Raw genomic sequence first — 10,049 nt, forward strand, 5'->3', positions numbered from 1 at the left:
CCGTCCCGGCGCCGGCAGGAGGCGGGCGAGACGCGGCCGCCCTTCCCGGCTCTCGCTGCCGGGCTCGGGCACTCGCGGGGAGACCCTGCCCGCGCCGTCAGAGCCGCGGGGCCTGGCCGACAGCGTCCCGAACCGGCGCGCCCAGCCCCCTTCTGCACACTGAGCTGGTAAGAAGGGGCCTGAGCGTGGCCCCGTCTCTGAAAATGCCTTTTCTTTAGCTTGGCAGTGGCCTTTTAGGAGGCGGACGCACCGGTCGTGGGGCGGGAAGCCGCGAGCTAAGGTCGGCGGAGCACACTTGCAAGTGATTTGCATTTGACAGGAGGCCAAAAATGACATGCTTGAGGACCTCGGGGGGGGGGGGCAAGATCTTCCTACACATTGCCATCCTCAGGGGATGCCGCTTTTTGGCAGGGCCAGGTTTATGAATAGTTGGTCAGACAAAGCAGATCTCGCAGAGACCTGTGCACATGCCTAGCTTTGTGCCCTGTGAGCCATGACCTCAGACTCCAGGCTGACTGCCCACAGGGCAGAGAATTAGATACAGGCTTAAATCTGTGCAGGATTACGGCTTAAAATAGTCCCTCCCCCATTCCCCTGCTTTTTCAGTACACTAAGGCGCACAAGTATTTCTGGAGCAAAGTCCACGCTGTCAGAGTACAGTCTGAACGTCCTCTGAGCAGAACAGTGCCACCAAGCATCAGGTGCGGGTGGCCATTGCTGTAGAGCTGGTCCGTGCCAGTATGGGAAACCTTCTGCAATTATTAATTTCATGAGCTGCCTAACTGAGCTGCAAATTACATTTAGGAGGGCAGGAGAACTGTATTAATTAAAGTAATCATAAATTACATTCCCTGCAATAAAATACTTTAAAAATCAATACCTTCCAGATAGCCTGGGATTAAAATAGATGAACTTTCCCTTAAAAGCAGGCAAGCAATTTAGTAGACAGCTGGGACCGTCTGTGCTTAATGGTGGGTGGGAATTGAATCTCCTGACCCTGCCTTCTCCACCACTTTCTTCATTACCAGGCTGGTCATGACTCCAGATATTAACGCACCAGAACCGAACACCATGTGGGGGGCGGGATGGAAAAAAAATAGGTCCCTTTGTGTTGCCAAATAAGGACAATGAACACCCTATGTGCAGCTAAAGAGGTGTCCGATTTTATGGCAGGAGTTTGAATTTAATAACACGCTGATTTGCATTATACACAACAGGCAGTCAAACTGCGTGGGGAGGGAAGGAATAAATGTAAAGACGGCCCATCGAAAGAACCAAGTCTTTTTGCAGCTGGTCAGCGTAGCTAGAGGAAAGTTAAAGAGTCAGATTTGCAGAAGCCCAGTTTGGGGGGGGAAAAAGGGAGAAACTTGGCCGAGCTCCCAGTTCGCAGAGGGAAGGGTAACTGCAAATGTAATCCTATCCCAGTGCCAGCGTGGGATTCGTGGCTTCCCTTTCTTCTTCCCCCCCTTTTTGCCAGTTGAAAAGCGATGTCAGAGTGCAAACCCTTGGTGCTGGGCTCAGGCTGCAGGTGTTGCAGGCACTCGCCCTGCCAGCCCCTCCACTGAAGCACAAGCCGTCACTGAGCCAGGCAGCCGTCTCGCGCAGAGCTCAGGTCTGCACATGCTTTAACCCGTTTTCACATCGCCCTCCACGAAAGCCAGTTCAGCACTCGCATGTGGTCACGTCCCAGTTCACTGGATGAGAAGCCCTTCATATCCCAGTTGCTTGTTTTCCATCAGAGCTGATGGTGGCCAGCAGCTCTCACGCCCCTCCGCACTGGAATTCACTCTGGCCGTTTGACTCTTCGGCGCGCAGTGGTTTCAAGGCAGGATCGTCTCAGCTGGCTTTCATTCTTCATAAGAGCAAGTGATGTGGTACAGACAAGAGCTTAGGTTGCATGGACCGAGTGCTGGACCAGAGCTGGTCGTGTCTTGGTTACTCTCTAGACCGGTGTTAGGAACTCATGGGCTCTGTACCGTGCTGCACGGCCCCTCATGGGAGGCTGTCAAAGCACACGGCAAAGTCTTTGGTGCCGCTGCAAGCAACGGCGAAACTCCTGCGACAGGAGTGGAACAAGAGTCTGGCCGCGATCCCAAGTACCTGCCTTTGTGAGACACGCAGGCATCGTCTTGATTGAGCAGGAAAATCAACGTGAGCATAGCAAAGCAACCTGGTTTGCGTGGGGCCACACAGTCAGGCAGGGACTGGAGCAGAGGAGCCCCCATTTCTAGCCCCCCTGCTCAGAGCACCAAACAGCAGTGTTATAATGTAGAGCTCAGCACTTTTGGACTGTAAGCTCCCAGGGACAGGGCTGTTTCCTTGTGACACTGTCAAATAAAACGGGCTGCGGGCAGGAGGCTCAGACACTGCAGTGAGACACAAAAGCAGATGGGCTGTGGTTCAGCTGAAGTGACTTTACCACTAGGCTGCAACTGGGTTTTATGGAAGCATAGTTCAGGTTAAAGTCTGCCCCAAACTTCCTGCCTCCTCTTTGGCTGGCTGTCAGTAGCATCTCGAGCTGAATAGTAAAACCAAACACAAAACCTGTTGAGCTAATTTCCTGCTCATAAAGTCAGCTGGGATATTGAAAACCCTGGGAAAAAATGCTATTCATGCTACGTGAAAAAAAAGAGAGAGAGCGCAAACAAATGAGGATCAGGAAGCCAAACATGGTATCTTTCCAATTTCCTGCCCGTAAATTCAACGGCAATGCTAGGGAACTGCAGCAGGACAAGGGAAATGCGGGGCTCTGGAGGAATATTTATGGCATGGCCTTGCAAGTGACTTAGCTAAGTGCAGCTTGCACAAATATTTATGCCTGAAGGTCTTGCTGTGGCATGAATGGCAAAATGCTGCCACCCTCCACTTTGGCCCTGTTTCAAACAAGCAAGCGAAATATTATCTTCAGGCTCTGAAGTCAGCGCATTCACCTGCCTGAAAGACCTGGTCAGAGGGAGCTGGAAGCCCTTGTGCAATCTGAGAGATGCTGTGGAAAGTCAGGGCCTTTATCTCATGAAAATGGGCTGCCCATCATGACTCTAGCGCTCCTTACTGTGAACATCTCAGGAATCGAGCCCTCGTCGCGAGTGACGAAATACAGCCGCTTTATTTTTACACCCTCTTCCTTGCTGAGTCCTGTTCTGGTAACTGGGGGTTGTACTGGCAAACTGTCCCAATATTGTTTTCCTGAAGAGGGAGAGGCTGTCTGGGTGGGCTGCCAGTGAAGTTTTGGGCGAGGTCGGTTAGCCCCTGTGACAGTCCCATGGGTCTGCATCTGCAGACTTCACAGGTAGAGAAGTTCATGGTCAATCCAGAACAGAAATGTAAAGATCCGGGAGTGGGGCTCCCTGAGGGCCTGTCGTCATCAGAGAGCAAGCACTGCGCTCCTTCAGGTATCACCGTTTGTTGTATGCGGGGCGGTGATACCCAAACTGCGCGGCACGGTACAACACACACGTTGGGATGGCAGAGAAGGAAACAGCAGGACAGGCAGCGGGAGTCAGGTCTGGCTGCTGTTTAGGTGCAGAAAGGATGGTTCAGGTGTTAGCTTGGGATTTGCTGACCCATGCGCTACCACTGACTCCTTCTGTGGCCTTGGGCAAGTCACCCAGCTTCTCCGTGCCTCAGTTCCCCGCCGGTAAAAGGTAACATTTCCCTGCTCGCTAGGCTAGGGGCCAACACACTGACAACTGTGCTCAGAGGCTGGGGAATTTCTGGGCATCAAAACCCTGCAGGCTGGTGGGGCAGGAGGAAGGGAGCTGTCTGATGGGCACCCCCTGAAAAGACCTCCCCCTCTTTTTCAACTGACCCTTTATCTGGGGGAGCTCTCCTCGCCCACACTCTGCTGACCGTGCTCCCTTCCACATCACCTGTGTCCCAGCACCCCTCGACTTCCCGCTGAGGACCTGCCTGCCTGCTGGGCCAGACGACTTGGCAGAGGAAGACAAAAATAGGCACTGACAGCAAGCAAACGAGAAGTGTTGAGTCACTTGGAAAAACGCATCTCGAAAGGCTGTATCTGCCCAGAACATGTCTTCATATCCCCAGGGTTTCTCAGGAGCAGCGATGGACTGAGGCAGGGTGAGACCTGCTGGTTGGAACGAGAGAACGAAGAATGCTTGGGATTCAGGAAGAAAGCCGAACCTCTTACGTCCTGGAAAGATCATTTGCAGATTAGCAGCATGGTGTCAGCCTTAAAATACCTCTGACTCCTGGCTTTGGAAGGTAAAAGCCTTGGTGGATTGGCCTGGGCTGAGGTGAGATTAGAGCCTTCTGGCTGACTTTGCTGGAGTCTGGCGGCCCGGGAGAAGCGCTGTGCTGCACGGTGCGTCCCTGCTGGCCATGAAAGCTGGCCCGCCTGGCGGCATATCCCCGCGCGCAGGAGCACCCCGGGGCGCAGGAGGGCACAGCTGGCTGGCCCTGCACCCTGGTAATAGCTCCCCTGGCCACCGCAGTGCCACAGACGGCACGATGTTGCCTCCGCACAGATTATGCAACCCCCCAGGGCCAAAGCACAGCAACCCCACCCTGAGATGGGTTTGCATCTCCACTTCCCTGATTTCATTGTGTCCAAGGGTGAACTGGCCCCACTAAGACGGGATTGTCCATTTCCAGTCCCATCTGCCTTGTCTGGGGGTATCGGGAAACCTCCGTTCAGCTTTATGCTGACTTGTTGATTTCCTGCCTCTTTCCCTGGGTGGAAAAAAAGACGCAATCGAGGGCTTTGGTCAGTGGTTTAGCTCCCGAGAAGCCCCTCAGGGACTGTGGCTTGTTTGTTCGGCTGTGATCCCTCTCGGAGGCGTTCGAGACCCCAGAACCTCTGGCAGAGCGAGCAGTTTGGGGAAGGCAGCAGAGCGTTTTGGACTCGCCCCAGGGCAGCTGCATAAACTCCGGGCCCAAGAACAGGGCTGCCAGGTGCTGGGAAGGCAGAATATTGGATCAGATCCTGCCTCCCTTGACACTGATCTGCAAAGGAAAAAAAATTGGGCTCGTCCCCTTCCTTGCTCCTTTGTAATGAAGAATGTCCCGGAAGCGGCAAGTTCTTTCAATCAGTGCATGGGTGTCGATTGACTTTTACAGTTGGATTTTGTGTTTGCGAGACAGAGTCAGGTTTTGTTTGCCCTGAAAGATGCTGCAGTTAGTGCATGGAGAATGGGCAAACGATGCCATCCCACGGGTCAGGAGAGCAAACGTGAGCGACTGAGAAGGGCAAGTGAGAGTGACTCGGTTTGAAACTGCTTGGTTATGTTAACCTCCGTGTCATGTCTAATCTTGTTCTTCCAACCAAGCTCCGGGAAGAGGAGGCCTGAAATTTCAAACATTTCCATGATAAAACCCAAGCAATAAAGATAAAGCCCCGTTTACCTTCTGGACTCGCCAGAAAAGTCCGAGTAAGGCATAACCTCGACACGAAAATCCCTCTCTCAAGTGACCGCTGAGTTCAGCTCCCACAAAGAGTGAGCGTCTCGATCCAGAGGCAAACACAGACACCAATGGAGCAGCTCCAGTCTAAAAAAAAAAAGGGCCCCTATTATATCATCCTTTTTAAATACCAACTCTTGTTCGCTGCTGGCTCTGTTGCCTCTCGGCATTATTATTAAGAGCTGCTATTGCAGCCTGCTCCTTCCTGTTCCCTTAGCAATGACTTCCTCTCACAACACTTCTTTTCCCTAAGAGCTGGACATCTGTCTTCCTCCTCATTAGGACAAACACACTCAAAGCCCTTCTTTATGATTCTCTCCAGTCAGCTGGAAGCTATGATGTGTTATCTATTCATTTTTTTTCCAATCGGCACCAAAATGTTGCCGTCGTCCAGGGCAGTCTAGAGATGGGCTGGGAATAAGAGCAACGTTGGCTGGAGGAGATTGGTTAGAGCAGAATTCCTGAGTTCAGGCTCAATGGGAAATGTGAGTTTGCGAGTTGTTTTGAAAGATTGTCTAACATGGGAAATGACAGCTGAAGTCTTCCTTCATTCTGCATCTCTCAGGCAGTTGGCTTTGCGTGAGATCAGAGACAAGGGGACATTGAAATGGGCACAGACCCACTAGTGTGCCCAGATCTGGCCATGCGCTGCTGTGCCAAAGGGCTGAATTGCCGCACAGTCCATTGGTGCCAGGACATGTGCATAATAATACCTTGTATTTACATAGCAGTGCTTAGACCAAAATGCTTTAGAAACGTGTCTGGTTGCAAAGGCTGCTACCAAGCACGGAAATGCAGCTGCCACTGGGGTGGCAGGCAACAACTGTTAAAAGTATGCAGCCATTTGGAAATGCGAGGGTCTGGGAAATGCAGCCTATGGACATAGGAGGAAGCTTGGGTCTTGGGTCTGATGGGTAGAATAAGAAGGAAACTAAACTTGGTCTTGCCTTACAACATGCAAAGACCCCTAGCACCGGAGCCTGCGGGGCTTCACATACACGTTGGTTTTACCACTAATGCCCTTCTTGACACGGGAAAAATACCAGGACCCACATTCACAGCTTTCTTGTTTCGGTGTAGTAAGTCCCCTGAGACCTAAAAGAGCCTGGGACTGTTCCCCCACTGCTCTGATCCAGTTTGCTATTTATAAGACAAAGGCTTGGGTGCTGTTCTGTCCGCATAGCTGCACCCCCAGCTTCCCCTTGTGAGCCCCCATGCAGAGATGGGGGTCTCTGAAGTGCTAGGCGAAATGCAGAGGACAGTTTGTCATTTGGAGTAGGAGGTGGGGATGTGTTCCTGAATGTACTAATTCACACCAGAAAAGTTCTGGAAATGCTGCTGCCTGTAGCAGGCTGGGGTGGTGGGTGGGACCTGAGGGCCACTTTATTTATAATATACTTTATATAACAGCAGCTTGCTGGTTTATGTAACTCTCCAAAAAAGCAAAGCAGTCCCTGCTTGCCATCTCTTATTTATGGGCACAGCAGCTATATTTGCTACTACAGGCACATTTGTGGCAGCAGTAAAATGTGTGGCTGTCATTGGGAACAAGGTCCATCAGCTTGGCAAGTGCATTCCCACGAGATATTGTTAGACACACTGTCAAGGCTGGGGCAGCCTCAGGGGCTTAGGGTAGTGGCAAACTCGCCGGGAAGAGAGGGTTGTAAAGGCTGCACGTTCAGTTAGTTGCTGGGGGTGACAGCTCTGCAGTGGGTGCCAGTCCTTCACTGTGCTGGCGTCAAGCTTTTTGAGGTCTCCCAAGTGAAAATGCCTTTGGGATCTGGCTGGTCCTAAGCAGGGTTTGAATTATGGGGGAGTCTGCAAAAAAAAAAAAAAACCAGCTGCCCATCAGGATGCCCTAATAGAATTGGAGACCCCCCCCCAAGATTATGATTTTCAAATCTTACAGGGGGGCTCTCATCTCTTATTGGGGGGCTCAGCTCCCCTGAGCTTCCCCATAATTCGAGCCCTGTTCCTAAGTGCATGCAACGTGGCTGCCTTTACTGTGTATCTGAGCACCCCCAGGTGACTACGGCATGTACCACCGCACCAGGGTCACAGAGGCACAGACCGGCATCCAAGCCTCGTGTAGCCGCACCCACGTGACTTCCCAAGGTGGCTCCGGATACCTGCGACAGAGCTGGGAGCTTGAGCCCTCCTTTTCCGTCTTTCCTTGCCACGGGTCAGTGCCGGCCGCTCGCTTCCAGAGCCGCTGGGGTGGGAACAGAAGGGGTTGCCTCAAGCCAGGATTTCGGGGCGCTGGCACAGCTGCATGAGAAGAGAGGGCAAAGGGTGAGGGGCACCATCCGTCATGCTTGAGTTGCATGGGTGCCGGACGGGAACGGCAGGGACTGCTGTGCGGTAGGCAGGTCAGACGACCGCACGCTGGGCCTTCCCACGCCACAGACGCTCACATGGCCGCACGCGCCCACTTCCCACAGCAGAGAAAGCAAAAGGGAAGCCTGGGGGAATTCCTACCGAAACCGTGTCAGCTCTTCCCAGCTGGAACGAAAGATTTGGTGGAGGAAGGGTGCAGGGAGATTTATAAATGGCATCATTTGCAAAGCCTTCCCCATCTCTGTCACCTGGGCTGCAGCCGGGCAGATTTAATCACCCCTCTCACCAGCCCATGGACACTGTTGTGATCTGGGGCATCCTTGGCCAATTACCCGGAAGGCTGAGAGCCCTCCTGGGCTTTGCACCTCAGTGTCCAGCCCTTGAGAAGGCTGCTGTTTAATTAAGCTTGGAGGCCTGCTTAGCCAGGGCTGCTTTATTTGTGGTTTCCTGCTAGAGGGTGGAGCTGTAGCAAAGCGCCTTGCTCCTGGGAAGTGAAGCATTGAACATCGCAGATCTCTCCCCGCAGCTTCCGTGGAAAGGGGCCAGTTTACGGCAGCGTTGTTTGGTCCAGCGTGCGCGTGCCCGGTTGTGCAGGCCGTCTGCTTTGGCTGGCCGGATCCTGGCTCTGAAGCGCGTGGACCTGATGTGTAGCTAAGGCCCAACGTTTCTAAAGCGGCCGTGCACAGCTCCTGTTCAGCTCCTGATCTCCCGAGGTCCCTTCCAGCCCTAATGTCTATGAAATCTATGAAATAAGCTCGATGCGGGGCTCAGCATCTCTTTGCACAAAGGCCTGAGCGTGCTCAAATGAGGCGCTCAGAACCACCCGCTGCCTTACCGCCTGTAACACAAATGCCCTCCCCACACCGCAACTGCTGGCAGCAGAGAGAAGGGACCATCAAGAGCAGTATCCAGCCAAAGACCTGCAGCTTTTTACCCCATGCTGTGTTCTGAGTCCTGCAGACACCTCTGCGGCACAGCTGGATGCCGGGCAGATCCAGCGCGAGGCTGGGGATTGACAGCATGCGAGCACACGCGGGGCACGCGGCCCCCGACGGCCTCTGGCAGGCCGGTTATATAACATCACTGGCGTCACTCCAGTCGACGCGGCCCCCGCTGTGCTGACAGCGTCACCCTACAGCTCTCGGGGGCTCTGTGCCACATTCATGCTCCGTTGGAGGTTGCATTTTCGCTCACTGCACATATTCCTTCCGCGTGAAGAGCAGGATCGTGGCAAGCAGAGGGCCAGGCAGGCCCCTAGCATCATCCTCTAGCCTTGCACGGCTGTGGTGCGGCAGACCCGGCCAGACTTCCCTTGTCGCTCGCGGGGCCGCTCCCGGCATTACTTCCCCAAGTAGACTGTCGCATCTGATCTCACATCACCAGTGGGACGGTGCTTTCCTCTCCCCTCTTTGACAGATGCTTTCATTGCTTAGTAGATCTGTGTTGCGGACTTTCCTCTAACATCTACAGATGCAGAGTTTGGAAGAAGTGGCGTGTCCTGGCCACCTGGGCTAAAAGGGCAATGCAAGAGCTTAGCCTCTCTCAAGGGGGTACTTGTCTGATGCAACTTGACATTTTCAGTCCACGTAAATACACTTAACGAGCAAGGAGTAATTAATGCAGTCTGGGTGAAATCCTGGCCCTGGGGAAGTTAGTGGGTAAACTCCTGTCCACTTCCAGAGGGGCACGCTTTCATTCACTGTCTCCTTCAATAAACTACAGAGACATCCAGGCCAAGGAGGCAGATTTTCTCAGTTACAGTAACCTAATGCTTTAGCAGGGGAGGCAAAGAAACAGTCTTAGGTCCCTGTAGGGCTCAGTCTTCCCCAGGATTTGTGCACCGGGGCTGGTCTCTGGCGTGTTTATTCTCGCAGCACCGCGAGCAGCGGGGAAGAGTGCTGCCCCATTGCACAGAGCGGGAGGGACCGGAGACCCAGAGCAAAGCCCTCGGTGCCTCCAGCAGTCTGCATCTTCAGATCCCTTAAGAGGCCTGTGGCTGGGCAGGGATTTACACCCCAGTTCTCCCCTGCCCTAGACAAGTGCCCTAACGGCTGGAAAGCCTTCAGTTCAGAGACAGTCCCATGCTTGCCTGCCACAGAGGGAACTAATGCTGTGTTACCTGGCTGTAAATCATCCACCTGGAGTCAGTGGCCCTTTGCCCCTTTACACCAGTCAAGGACTTCCCCCATGATATTTGGGAACCATTGTGCTTCTCTAGGGAGAACCGGCCAAAAAGTTTGGACATTTCCATTGCAGGATTTAATTAGAAATTTAGAAGTGGGGGAAAGGAG

The sequence above is a fragment of the Crocodylus porosus genome, unplaced genomic scaffold (genome assembly GCF_001723895.1).
Source record: "Crocodylus porosus isolate Cpor-Errol unplaced genomic scaffold, CroPor_comp1, whole genome shotgun sequence".
Classification (NCBI taxonomy): Eukaryota; Metazoa; Chordata; order Crocodylia; family Crocodylidae; genus Crocodylus; species Crocodylus porosus.